Source organism: Lepisosteus platostomus, chromosome 24 (assembly GCF_059453375.1).
Source record: "Lepisosteus platostomus isolate fLepPlt1 chromosome 24, fLepPlt1.hap1, whole genome shotgun sequence".
Classification (NCBI taxonomy): domain Eukaryota; kingdom Metazoa; phylum Chordata; class Actinopteri; order Semionotiformes; family Lepisosteidae; genus Lepisosteus; species Lepisosteus platostomus.
In genome coordinates this window covers 700,192-714,934 of record NC_142634.1, presented here as the reverse complement: position 1 = coordinate 714,934, position 14,743 = coordinate 700,192, and the positions used below count along the sequence as shown (strand labels likewise).

Here is a 14,743-nt window from a genome sequence, read left to right as displayed (position 1 = left end):
CCCTTTGAACCGTTCTCTCCGGTCTCCACTGGGTCAAAAAATGAGATTCGCCTGAAAGTTCATCTGGCCTGCTTGCAAATAGAGGTGCAGGAAAAAGCCCAGGCACGCCAGGTAGAATTTGAGTTGAGCCTTTGTAGCGGACGGCTTCCTCTGCATTGTGTCAAATGAACACCCAGGGACACCAGGTAGAGGTCTGCGATTTTATTTCCTTATAGAACATAAAACGTGGGTGTTACGCTAAATGTCTCTCTCTCTCCCGATTGGCATCCACAATGCGTCTGAGACTCTCCTTATTATATCGTATTATATAAAATAACAGAATAATAATAATATCTAGAATGATATATAAGATCTAACAATATAAAGAATGATATATAAAAATAATAGATTACATATATAAATGTAATTATATAATATAATATATAATTAACACAATACCCACCATCTATGTACATTCAGATGACTACACATATATCATATCAATATCAAATCAATTACAATGATTGTTATACACCCATAATCAGCCCCTTTCTTTTCCCATGTTTTATCTATCATCACATTATATGTACTCTCCATGATATAAGACACACTTAACATATTAAATAAGAAAGAAAAAAATTATAACAAAATGGACGACATACCTTATAGAACATAAAACACATGGGCGTTACACACGCTAAATGTCTCTCTCTCCTGCTTAGCAAAATATAACATGGGGTTAAACACCATATAATGCATTAAACATTACCTTTATGAACTACCGTGATTAATTGGGCACACAACTGTAATATTCACAGAAATAAGATATATAATATCACCACATGATATGTAATAAAAAGAAATTAAAAAAATAACGCTTGCATGCTAACTTGCATGACCACGTGTCGCTAGCACCACACTACACTCCATTACGGTACGTTAGCATATCGCAACAGGCCCTCCAGATCAGACATCCTAACTTTCTAATTAATCAAATAAACATTACGTGCAACCTAATAATGCTGCACAGTCTTCGTCACATGGTCACCAATATATTACGCCACACTAGTAATAATTTAAAACAGAAAATAAATTGAAGAAGGCTCCACAGCCGAAACGTTCTGACCAATATGTTAGAATATTGACCAAACGGATGGCATATTTTCATTAATATCTCCGAAACAGTGCAAACTATATAGCTTAAAACCCAATGCAAGTGAAAGCAGAGACCCAGAGTTTTCATTTAATGTCCATTAACCCTAGCTTTAAACGCAGCATCATGTCTGCCATCAAATGAAAGTGTGTTTAATATTGAGGAATAATGGCCAAACAGATGGGATATTTTCATTAAGTTCTCCGAAACGATGCATACTACAAGCTCAAAATCCAATACATGTGAAAGCAGAGACCCATAGCTTTCATTTAATACCCATTAACCCCGGTTTTAAACGCAGCATCATGTCTGCCATCATAAGCATATACGTCCAATATTTTAGAATATTGACCAAACCGATGGCATATTTTCATTAATATCTCCGAAACGGTGCATACTACAAGCTTAAAACATAATGCATGTGAAAGCAGAGACCCAGAGCTTTCATTTAATGTCCATTAACAATGGTTTTAAACGCAGCATCAGTTATGATTGGGATTCTAAGTTTAAAAACCACTTATTCTTAATTCAAGAAGTTGGAATCCAACCGCACAGGGCCGCGTAACTAGTTAGCATGCCGGAGTCTTGTTCGTTATCAGAATTAACCAGACAAATCGCTCCACCAACTAAGAACGGCCACGCACCACCACCCACAGAATCGAGAAAGAGCTATCAATCTGTCAATCCTTTCCGTGTCCGGGCCGGGTGAGGTTTCCCGTGTTGAGTCAAATTAAGCCACAGGCTCCACTCCTGGTGGTGCCCTTCCGTCAATTCCTTTAAGTTTCAGCTTTGCAACCATACTCCCCCCGGAACCCAAAGACTTTGGTTTCCCGGATGCTGCCCAGCGGGTCATGTGAACAACGCCGCCGGATCGCGAGTCGGCATCGTTTATGGTCGGAACTACAACGGTATCTGATCGTCTTCGAACCTCCGACTTTCGTTCTTGATTAATGAAAACATTCTTGGCAAATGCTTTCACTTTCGTCTGTCTTGCGCCAGCCCAAGAATTTCACCTCTAGCGGCGCAATACGAATGCCCCCAGCCGTCCCTCTTAATCGTGGCACCAGTTCCGGAAACCCACAAAATAGAACTGGAGTCCTATTCCATTATTCCTAGCTAAAACACTTATCCATACTCGGTTGAATTTCACATACTTTTCACTTTGAAAGTCAGCTGTGAAATCATTAAGAAATTAATGATACAACTGATTTTTCTCTTCACTAAACTTACAAATTCTCAGAGTAGAGTTATCTGTGAATTCCTTTGACCTGCTGTGGTCTGCACAATCGGTAAGAATCACAGAACAATGAGGGGCCAATTTTAATACATTGCAATCTTACAGTTTGTTTCATACATTTTTTAGTTATGAGATCAAAAATAAAAAAAATATTTTAATCCCAAAACAAGAAGCAGTCATTGTTCATGATGGTCACAATTAGAAGTTGTATTGAAATTATATAGAAAATATATATAGAAAAGTTTATATATAAAATAGTTTATATAGAAAAGTTTGAAAAAGCTAATTGCACAATATTTTTTTTATATATATAAATTATGGCAATAAAATATGACAGCATTCACAACTAGTATGGTTAAACTCAATTGATTTTTATATAACATATTTCATAACAAGGTTGACCTGAGACACTTAACATAGCTGGGTGATGATACATGATGTTACAATATAGAAAGAGTAAAAGCCAGAAGATAACTGAGGAGAGGAACCAAAAACTCCTTAGTAAGGAGAGAAAAAAAACCTCTAGGGGTCCAAGATCAACTGACTGCCCAACCCCTCTGGGTATGCTAACATTATACAATTAGAAAAATAGTTTGGAGGCAAAAGACAAAACTCTCGCACAGTCCTATTTTCAGTTTTTCTGCATTATTGATTTCTTCTTCAAAGGTGTTAGGCAGGTGAAAATTTGTGATTTTGTCCTGAGCAGCACTGTCATCCTGGTCATCACACCTCTTCATGTACATCCTTGCATCTTTTCTGGTAGTGAATGGCAGGTGACAGCTACAAAAAATAACATATGCATAATCATTATGATTGTGTTGAAAACAAAATTAAAAAATAAAAGCCTAAGCAACTCTGTGCATTAAAATTTCTAATATTCACAATTGTGAATCATTAAAAAACAAATGCAGTAGAATTAGGCTGTGAAACTGATCAAATGCCATAAGCCCTATTCAAATTCGTGACTGATTTTCCAGGATGGAGACAATTTTATTTTGTTTAAGAAACTGATCTCTGTCGTAAATAGAAATCCCAGCTCAGTGATAGAAACTAGCCATGTTAGCAGATTATTACTTTACAGTTTAAAAAGTAATTAATTAATGTGGTCACAAATAATATCTTGGCTTTCAGACCATAATATGCTTTTAACAGTTTACTGAAAAAATGTTCCCAGCAGTTTAGCTCCAAAATGAAAATGAAATGGTTTCATTTTGTGTTATGTCAAGGGTGTCCACTGTATAGAAATTCAATTTTAAAACATTGTTGAAATGACAAACCTCTGGAAATACAGGTTTATCTAACCTCTAACTCATTAACAATGTTCATTGCTGTTGTCCTTAAACTTTTCAGAAATTTTAATTAAGAAAATAAAGCAATTGTTCCCTAGACTAATCTTTTGTGTTCTGTTCGCTGTGAATCAGAAAGGTGCTGTTCTTGAAGTCCAGTCAGTCTCTGTTATCTTTCTTCCCAAGAGGAATGCCATCTAATTCCATCAAACTTCTTTTTCTTCTGCTTGTCTAAGGATGAACTGAAATGAAGCAATTAGTATTTCAGTGGCAGAAAATAATCTGTCATATATACCTCTCCAGTGCTTTCGATGCACAAATGGTGTCCTGCCGAAAAATTCTTCTGTTTGGTAATGTTGGGCAGTTTCAAAAGAAGCTTATCGATATGATTATCAAAAATCTATTCTGTAGATAATGAAAGAAAATAACTAAAAAATCAGAGTAAGAATTATTATCCAGACTTATCTTTCTGTTCTCTTTCAATAAGAACGGTGTTATTAATGAAGTCCAGTCGGTCTCATTCCATCTCTCTTCCCAAGAGGCTGCCCGTCTAATGCTGCTGAAAACTCCATTGTCCATTCTGGGAATGCTGTGCTGTTCAGATAGTGTCAACAAATTTCAAAAATAGTTCACATCTTTAAATCTTTTTATGTTTTGTTTACAGCATGTGGCATTTTTTTGCAGTAACAATTGAGTGGGGTATTTAATTTGGCTCTATGCTCTTCTGAAAATCATTTGTTGGGCATCGCATACCCCCCCCCCCCCCCAATATACTTGCTATACTTGCTGATGAGAATGAGAAATGCCATATTCTAGATAATAAAATAAACAGAATTCTAACCATAATTTCAAGCTACAAGAAAATACATATCTGCAAAACTTGTGCTTTCATATACCTACTAAGTATTGTTTTAAATGCTTAGTGATCCAACAACTTCAGAGCCTGTTCTTCTCCTTGAAATGATTTCCTTGAAACACTGAAATCAAAGAGGAGCTCTTCTTTTTCAGCAATATCCCTATTTGCCAAAAACAGAATTGTCAGGATGGGCTGTTCGTTGATTATGAATGTCTCTAATACAGGTCTGATGTTGTCCCTTTTCTTAGAGAAATGTATCTGCCTTCCGATCGTCTTCTTATCTTGATGACAGGTGCAGTGTTCACCACAAGCATCAATGCACATTTTTTGTACAGGTCCATCAAAAAAGATAAATATTTCATTTCTCCTTCTGGCATCTGTTCCATTAGGGCTTCTGCAGCTGTCTTTGTGATGACCTCACCATGAAAATCACACACAACCTCTCCCTTCTGGAAACGTCTGAAAGTCAAGACCTTCTTCCCTTTCACAGGATCGACAACGATGTGCAGGCCTTTCCAGCTTTGACGCTTTACCAACTTTTTAATTTCATTATCATTTGGTGGCAGTTCCAAGTTTGTCTTCCACTTCTCAAGAACGTCAGATGCTGTTGATGCATTGGCTGACCATCCCATCTTTTGAATATAGCAGGTTACCTGTCTTTCTGTTGGTAACTGTCTAGCGTAATGGTCTGGAAAGAAAATGACAATATACATTCTCAGAATATATTCTAAACTTACATTAAGTGTTTGTTGGTGAAAATAATTGATTTGTACATTTACCAGTAATATTCTGCTGTCTCATCTTCCTCTGCTCTGTTCTCCACCTGTCATAACAGTGACGGTCATGACTTCCAGTCAGGCTAACACGCTTCTTCTTTTTGGGAAGCTGTCCATCTAATGTCACCGGAAACACCTGTATCAGTTGTTGGAAGGCTGTAGAATAATCCAACTTCGTAGAAGTAAATCCTGCAGCTGCCATAGTGGATCTTGACCTTGATCTGTTGTAAGTATTTAAATAAAATATCACAGGTCTTTGTAACACAATGTAAAAAATGAATGAAAAGGGAATATTAGATTCCAACTTACTCCACAAGTGGTGTGCGTTGTTCAGAGTCTGATGTTTTCTCCCCTGAGCTTGACCTGAAGTTAAAAAAATAAGTAATTGTGTAATTGTAGTTTTGTGAGATACTGATTTTGTTTACTCATTTTGAGATCACAGTGACACTTACTGCGATCCTTCTTCTGCAAAGCCTTCAATCACTTCGATTGCTGAGCAGATGTTGGCATATGTCAGCATTCTATAAGGTTTCTCTGCCGTAGAATTGGAATGTGCTAAATTATCTGCAACAATGCTCTTCTGTGCATCTGTTACATTTATTGCGGCCGTCTCAAATGCCCTCCTGGCAACCTGGCTAGTAATGAATGGCAAGCAGTACCTACAAAATAAACAAGCAAGCATATGTGATCATTTCCAACTCACCAAAAAAAAAAATGGACAAAAGAAATACAACATTTTCCGGAATAATAATACTATACCTTAGTTGCTATAGTTATAGCTTATGTACTTTCACAAAAAGTTGTCAATTTGTCTGACCAGCAATAAAGCTAGTACAGTGAGGCATTGCAACTTGGCAATCATGCAAAAGCTCATTAGGTGCACTACAATGAGGTCCAGGTGAAACATTGTCAGAACCAGGTCACCTTTTAAAAAGACTTAATTCAAAGCTTAGGTCACTGCAAGGAAAAGGCCACACCTAGTCAGTTGTCTGTGCATTCCATAATGCCTTGAATGTCACCAGAAAAAAGGAAGGGAGCCATTGGCATGCTGCAGGCTGGGGGCAGAGTGTGGAGGTGTTGCATTTATTTTTCCATCAGTTTATATTAATTATATATATTTAATATATAATATAATATTATCATAATATATAATATTATAATAATATTATTCTGCTTACTTCTTATACAGTCTTCTCAAGTCGTTGGTAGGATTGTAAATAGGATCTCCAGCAGATGAAATGAAAAACTTCTCTTCCTCCTGTCCACAGCTGCTGTCCTTGGCAGTAGAGTGCAGTTGTGTGAAGTACACATGAAACATCTGATGGAAAACAAAATGCAATTATGGTATATTCCAAATATTCTTAGATATTGCAAATGATGGTAGCTATACAGGGAGAGGTCTTTTTTTCTATATTAACATGTATTTTAATTGGCTTCTATGAAAATTGCCTGTGGTTTAAGTGTGTGTGTCTTGTGATGGACTGGTGTCACATTATGTGTGTTACTCTGCTTTGCACCCACCGCTTGACAGGAAGGTTCCAGTTCTACCGCAACCCTTAAGGGGTATTTCAGTGTAGCCATCAACTTACATGTTCCTCTTCTTCATTCAATGCAAAGGACGCCAATTCCTGTGATGCAGTTTTGTGCTCTTTCACACCAATTATGACCATTTTTTGTCCACTTGGTGAAACAACAGTCTTTCTTTGCATCCATTCCTCAACCTGTAATAGCAAGAAAATAAAATAAATATGCCAACCTGTAAGACGATCGCAAACCCCTACTCTTAAAGGCGCTCCAGCCCTTCCTCATTTGCCTCATTCACCGCATCTGTTCCTTGTTCCTACCCTGTTTCAGTTCACCTCTAAAAGCCAGGCGCTCACTTCACTGGAGGCTCTGCACCTGATCTCCGCATCGTGCGAGCCCGGGTCCTGGTTGTGCCTGGCTCCGTTGTGTTTTTAGCTTCCTGCTCCTGTTCCTGTTCCCCCCGCCGGTCCCGACCCGGCAACCTGTTTTTAATCCCTGGTTTTTGGATAGATTACATGGCCATGGACCTTTGCTTTTTTTGTTGGATTCTCCCTTGGACTTATTCTTTGGATTGTTTGCCTCGTCCACACTTCCCCGGATCACCAGCACTGCATGGACACGCCCCCCTGTTTTCATCCCCCATTTCCTGCATGACTTTTTCCCCAGTGTTTCCTCACAATGATGTTTATGGCTGACATCATTTCACATGGGTGAAAGCTAAGGAATAAAAACATGTACAATGGAGATACCACTGCTTAATTTTAAATGCCTTTAAAAAATAAATACCTCCTGAGAACAATTTGCCACTCCCAGATCCTTGGTAAGGTACTGTTTGAATCCAGCCAGGAGGAGCATCCAGGGAGTGCTTTCACTCTCTCTTCAGGAGAGCCTGCTGATACTTTTTAACTACTGGGGGTCTGTAAGAATATAAAACACAGGTTTAAACATTTTATACCTATAAGACAAATTAGAATTTTAGTAAAAAATAGATACATCGGAAAAATAAAAAGTCTTACTGCTGATAGAGTTCTTTGGAGCTCACATCTTCCCCTTCCTTATCCGCTTCTGCTTCAATTTCTGGAGCAGCCTCTGGCATCTCTTCCTCCTGGACAGCGGCCTCTTGCTCAGGGCCGCTGGAATACAGGTAGATTCTTTTCAACATGCTTTTACATAATATGTTGTAACAATGATTTCAAAAAGAAACTACAGAAGCCTTACAAATTAAAAATATCTCACCGTGCCAATGTGTCTTCAGGCTTCCCACGTACAAAAAGGCCCAAGGACTCCAGCAGTCTTACAACCACTGTCCCGTTTGCCTCACCAGACACGATCTCTATTCTGTTGTAATCCACGATGGCCCTGTTCTTCAGGTGATTTATCTTTCCTCGCCTGTTGAGAGGCCATCCTGATCTCCTCTGCCGTGGCGTGCTTCGTACACGCCCTCTTCAAGTGAGCAGGAAGCTGATCAAAAGTATTCAGGCACATCTTACACACCAGGGGAATCCTTGCGGGTTTCCTTTGAAAATAAATAATATAATTTGTGTATAGAAACAAGCTAAGACTGATTTCTTAAATTATCCTTAATTTTCTCTCTCATAGTTTGAGCATAATGATTTTATTGTATTTATATCAGAATTGCTCATTGCTACAAATGAAATAATGGCTTAATATAAAAAAGTGAACTCTTACTTGGTCTCAGTCACAAACTTTCCAATAGGAGCCATTGTGGAGTTCAAAAACTGCTGGTCCTAGAAGTGGGGAAGGAATTTTATAAGATAAATTGAATTACAACAGAAGGACTGGCTGAGGGAACACTGGAATATATACAAATTCCAACTAGTGAGGAGTCCATATAGACAATGCTAACTTTCATATTCAGTATAAGATGGAGAGATTAAATTGGCCCTGAAAATTCACTGCATTGAGGAACTGCTCCTGCCACTGTATATGAACAAACATACATGCTCATCTATATTCATTTGCAGTTACATTATTGCAATGAATCTGTATCCAAAAAAGGATGTGCTCCATCTCGTCAGTAGATTGGATTCCAAAACTGATTTGGGTCAGTTACATTACCTTAGAAGATAAGGTACAGTCTACTGTAGGGAAACATTAACTTAGAAAGCATTGGCCTTCCCCGGGGGGCAGGTAGGTGCAAAAGATAAACCTTTATGCTATCTTTATCTTAAGATAAGTGGCAAAGCAGTATTTTTCCAAGTTTCACCAAGCTCATCATGTTGCCATAGTAGACAAAGTTCTATAAAATGTTAAATAAACAGCATCTTGGTCTTTCAATACTGTACAAGGTGAATTAAACTGTCCCTGGTAATGCAAAGTAATGAAAAGCATCCCAGAAACTTTATCTCTAGAAACATTAGCTGTTTAATACTATCATGTAATTTAGTGTGATGTTGTCAGAATTCAAGGACATTATCACACACAGAAATTGGTTCAGTTGAATCTAAAAAACACAGCTAAACATGGGTTTAAATGTAAAATAGAAGTCTTACCTCTTGTCAGAATCCTCCTGAATGATAGCTACATACACGATGTCCCTCTTGGATCCATGGCAGTGATGCAGCATTAATCTCCCAGCCCATATCATATCATATCAACTTGTGGGCTCTGTTCTGGGTGAAATCAAACTGTGTCTTTTATGAAGCGCAATCAGTCTCAGTCCATCTCTTCCCAAGAGGCTGCTGAAACATTACAATGCACTTCTGTTGTGTCTGCATGTTCTCCTGGACCTCAGTCAGCTGCTTTGTGGCTTCTCATGTGTCCTACTGGCAACATGCCAGGAGATGAGTGGCAGGCGGACTCTACAAAACAGCAGAAGCACATTAATATGATTTTGTTGAAGGCACAATGAAAGAACAACTTCAAGAACCCCATTTGTTGCACTTTTCTATTGCTTTGAAATTCTCAGAAACCTGTCATATTTTAAAAGCTGCAGTGGACTGAGTCTGGTTATCTGCTCCAATGCAGTAAATCCTTATGGAATGTGATAGCCTTTGCTGGGAAGTGACACCTGTTAGAGTAAAAAATCTCCTTTGTGTAAGAGACAGGTCTCTATTAAAGAGAAATCACAGCTCAGTCATAGATAGGAACCGCTATAGCTAATAATTGAAACCGGCCAGGACCGATAGTCGACAATAATTGAAACCGCTATAGCTAATAATTGCCTCTCAATTCCAAAATCAACTGGATTTGGTGCTCTGAATAATTTTTTTTTTCAATTAAAATAATTACAACAGTTTATGGCTAAAATGAAAATAAAATGCAGTCATTGTAGATTCGGTCTACGGCATCTATTGAACTGCAATTAAAGTTTTAAAACATTCTTGTAAAGATAAATCACTTTTCATTAAATGTCTAACTTCTTAATGAGGTTTTAAAATATCTCTGTAGTCCAAAAATAATTGCTGTAGTCCTTAGCCTTTTCAGAAACCTTCACTAAAAGGTTTAAGGAATTGTTATCTAGACTCATCTTGTAGGCTCTGTTCTTGGTGTCATTCATGAAGTTTAGTGAGTCTCAGTCGATGTCTCTTCCCAAGCGGCTGCCCATCTAATGCTGCTGGAAACTCCAGTGTCCGTTCTGGGAATGCTGGGCCATCACCCGTCTTCTGACAATCATATCTCCTTTGTCTGTGAACAATACATTCATAAATCAATAATTAGTGTAACACATCGTCTCAAAAAGATTTGAGAGTTTGTTTAATTTCAACTGACCCAAAAGCAGATGTCTTACACTGAAAAAGATTATTTGCATTGCTCCACTGATCATGAACTAATTGGAAAACTTTTAAGTGGAGTGATCGCTCTTTTGAAACATTCAGATAAAGTCGACAGTTTTTCAAAAGTGGTGACAATTAGACCTCTTCATTCCAAAACTTTCAATAAGAACAAGAGCTGGGCAGATGTCTCATAGTGTTTTGTCTTGGGAATATTTGTGTGGGATGGCTAATCAGCCTCTATGCTCTTCTGAGCTTCATCTATCTAATTTTTACTGTCTCTTATCCCCTCCTGGTGCCCTAGCTGTTGGAGAATGAGACATGTCATCTTCAAAACAATGACACACGCAATACTGAGATAGATTTCAAGTCACAAGAAGACACTATCTTTAATAGCTGAAAGAAAATATGTTCAACATACTTACAAAGTATTTTCTGGAACTGGTTAGTTATCCAACCACTCTAGAGCCTGTACTTCACCCTGAAATGATTTCCTCGAAACTCTGTAATCAAAGAAGAGCTCCTCTCCCTCAGCAATGTCCCTCTTCGCTATAAACAGAATTCTCATGACGGGCTGTCCGTTGATTATGAATGACTCTCTGACAGCCCTGATGTTGTCTTTTTTCTTAGAGGAATTTATCCACCTTCCGATCGTCTCCTTATCCGGGTGGCAGGCGCAATGTTCTTCACAAGCATCAATGCACATTTTTTGTGCAGGTCCGTCAAAAATGAAAAGACGTCTCATTTTTCCCTCTGCCAAATGTGCCATTAGGACTTCTGCAGTTGTCTTTGTGATGACCTCGCCATGGTAATCACATACCACCTCTGCCTTCTGGAAACGCCTGGAAGTCACAACCTTCTTCCCCTTCACTGGATCGTCAGTGATAGTCAGGCCTCTCCAGGTTTGACGCTTTACCAGCTTTTTAATTTGCCTTACATTTGGTTGTGCACCTGTGTTGGGCTTCCACTTCTCAAGCACTTCAGATGCTTTTGGTGTATTTGCAGTCCAGCTCATCTTTTGAAAATAGCGAGTCACCTGGCCTTCCGTTGGTAACCGGAAAGCGTAATGGTCTGGAATGAAAACCAGAACAGAAACCCTCAGAAATGATTCCAAATTCACTTTCTTTGTCTGTTTCTCTGTGAAAATAATTGATATGTAAACTTACCAATAATGTTCTGCAGTCTCATCTTCCTCTGATCTGATCTCCACCTGTCGTAACAGTGTCGGTCATGACTTCCAGTCAGTCTCAGGCGCTCTTTCTTTCTGGGAAGCTGCCCGTCTAACAACACTGGAAACTCCCGTGTCAGCTCCTGGAAGGCTGTTGCATCATCCATCTTTGGATTTCCATGGAATGCATCCAACAGTAGAAATGCTGAAGAGCTCATCCAGTGAGTTGTGTCTCAGATGGAATTGGTGTCTCTAGTGAGTAGAGAGATGTGGCTTATCAAAAGAAATCAGTTCGGCTGCTCCACCCCCGCAGTCTCCTCCCCTCCTCCAAGCCCAGCCTTTTATTCAATCTAACGAACCAGATCATGTCACGGAAAATAACGGCTTTCATATTAGCACACATCACTAGAAAAGGATTATATTTCTATATTTCTCTTACATACAATTTATTTACAAGTGTTGTTATTGCGTGGTCCCTTCATTGCCCTTCATTGTGTGGTTCCCATATGTTTGTACAGTAAATACAGCGGGAGGAGTTTTACTCACTACACTCAAAACTTACAGTACAGAGACGTTCTGAACGACAAAACATAACGATTCTTAATCCCACAAGAAAGAAAAGAACAATCTTAATGTTAAGACATAATAAATTGTGTTCTTTCCAGTAGTAATTTGTACTACCAACCAGCCCATCATTGGGAACAGTCCAATTACCCATTAATGTAATGATTCCTCGTTCTACTTCTTTTTGAGAAGAAGAGATTTTAAAAAAATCAGGAAGAAGTAAGAGTGCAAAGGAATATTTTAATGATCTCTAGTTAAATTGGAGAATGAACTGCCTCTCTGTCCCCCAGTCTGAGAACAGCAGGTGTCTGTCTCAGGTTACACCCAGACCCTCACAGACACAGGAGATGGAGGCTATAACATCCTGACTCTGAATGTCTCTCTGTGGACTTCTCTGAATGTCTGAATGTCTCTAACTATCTACTTAGCATGTCAATCAGCCCCATCAGTCTGTGCAGGAAGGGAAACTACTGAAGCTAACCTCCAACCTGAAATTAGATTCCATGAGACACAATTATCTGTCTTTAGCGCCACGGTGAAAACAAAACTAAAACAATAATGAGAGTACGTTAATAAAGGAACAAGTAATAGGTTTATCCATGCTGAAAAGAGAAGAGAGAAAAAATTCATCTGTGAAGCCTTCTTCAGGTGTGAGCAGGGGTGAATATTTTAATAAACCTGTGTGAGCAAGATCTGTGATCTACATGAGACTTGGAAGAAGGTACATAGTGACATATTACATATATTGAGAATCTCAGTCATTATATACATCATGCTAACACACACTCTTCTGAAAAAATAAGAATATCATATTAAATACATCATGCTAACAGTGACAGACCTTGCTTCAGTGTGCCTCAGTGCTTTCACTCCACCTACACTCTTCTGAAGAAATTAGACGGAATGGAGGAACATGCTGTAAGATGTTGGTGCCACAATAATATTTTCTTGGTTAGCTGAATACCCAGCTATATAAATAGACTAAACACAAAGAAAAGTCTTTTCTGATCACTATTACATAATGTGAAATGTACAGTACACAAAATTAATTTCATAGACTCACTTCAACAATTTATAAATAACATGAACAAAAATCACATTTCTGACAGAGCGCCACTATGAAGCTGAAATGCAGCACTCATGGTGTGTTCAACTAGCACTCACATTTTAAATGAGCAATTAACATCTTACACATTAATCTCTAACCCAGACATTAAATGATTATTTTCCTGATATGCAAACTAAAATATCTTCATTTAATTCTGAATGTTTAATTTGTTGCCTTGCTACAGAGTAAAATATTTCTTTCGCGAGAAAGAAAGGCACTGCAGAGAATGGTCAATATGGCCCAGAAGAACATCGGCTGCGGTCTCACCGAGATTAAACAGCTCTATGAGGACCGCTGCCGTGGTAGAATTCTGGCCATCACAGAGGACAGTCACCACCCCGGGCATGAGCTCTTCACCCCACTGCCCTCAGGCAAGAGATATAAGAGCATATGGACAATTACCGCTAGATTCTTCAATACCTTCTATCCACAAGCAGTGAAACTGGTGAACACATTTAGCCATCCCCCTCGGACCACACCTACACCATCACCATCTACCTCTTTATGATTTCTTATCTATTGCACATCTCCAGTCATTGTTTACACGTCTGTATTGTTTACATTCCAACTGTCTACATGTTTACTTGCACACTGTGTATTGTTTGTTTGTACATTGTCTTGATGCACAGTTTGCACTTTGTCTTGTTTTTTACACTTGTTTTACAATCGAGAGACTTTCTGTAAGTAAGAATTCCATTGTGCCAGTACCGGTTACATATGGCAATAAAGTTCAAGTTCAAGTTCAAGTTCAAGTTCAGATAGAGGGCTGCGGATCTGCAGTCAGGTCAATGGGTCTTTTAAGAAATGATCTTGATCAATTCTTGATCATGTCAAATGAGTAGGAAAAGTGTATTTAGTGAAGTGTTTAGCAGTGATCCTGTGGCTCTGCCCTCAATACTATGTGATTGATATATTTATGTCATGTGTGAGTTTTGTCTCAGGTATTAATTACAGGCAATGTCAACAGAACAGAGTTCCACACCCCAGAGTGCTTCAGAGTTCCATACTGCCTAAACATATGCAGCTCTTGCATAGTAGATTATATCATAGCACAAAGGTAACAGCAAAACCGCACTACAGCATAACTGTTTCGCTTTTTTGTTTAGATTTTTTTAAAAAGAATTTCCATGGATTTCTATTCCTTTGACTTTTTCTCAGTTTTGCCTTTCCTAACTTGTAAGGTCAATATCTCCACCTTGTGGTCATTGTTAGTAATGTCGTATTTTGAGGATTTTTTTTTTATTTCAGTTCTCTATTTGGTTATTTTATTTTTATTTGTTTGAATTGAGCATTCAGCAGTGCTAGATTTTTTTTTAAAAATTGAAGGCTACTACTATACATAATGTGAGTTTATTTAA

The 14,743-nt window shown here is 38.4% G+C and overlaps 2 long non-coding RNA genes across 6 annotated transcripts; both read right to left on the bottom strand.

The window, feature by feature from the left end:
* Positions 1 to 2,439: 2,439 nt before the first annotated feature.
* LOC148641327 (uncharacterized) lies at positions 2,440 to 7,681 on the bottom strand. 5 transcript variants are annotated; one of them, XR_015929798.1, is made up of 9 exons: positions 7,598 to 7,681; positions 6,877 to 7,008; positions 6,466 to 6,605; positions 5,740 to 5,946; positions 5,597 to 5,650; positions 5,291 to 5,508; positions 4,556 to 5,199; positions 3,672 to 4,249; positions 2,440 to 3,149 (listed from the first exon to the last, which is right to left on the bottom strand). It is a non-coding gene; the product is annotated as an uncharacterized LOC148641327 (long non-coding RNA). The 5 variants fall into 5 exon arrangements; XR_015929796.1 differs by having other exon boundaries at positions 3,951 to 4,249; XR_015929795.1 differs by having other exon boundaries at positions 2,440 to 4,249; positions 4,552 to 5,199.
* Positions 7,682 to 7,686: 5 nt separating this feature from the next.
* LOC148641326 (uncharacterized) lies at positions 7,687 to 11,887 on the bottom strand. The gene is made up of 7 exons (XR_015929799.1): positions 11,712 to 11,887; positions 10,971 to 11,616; positions 9,325 to 10,459; positions 8,501 to 8,559; positions 8,048 to 8,327; positions 7,828 to 7,944; positions 7,687 to 7,728 (listed from the first exon to the last, which is right to left on the bottom strand). It is a non-coding gene; the product is annotated as an uncharacterized LOC148641326 (long non-coding RNA).
* Positions 11,888 to 14,743: the final 2,856 nt, after the last annotated feature.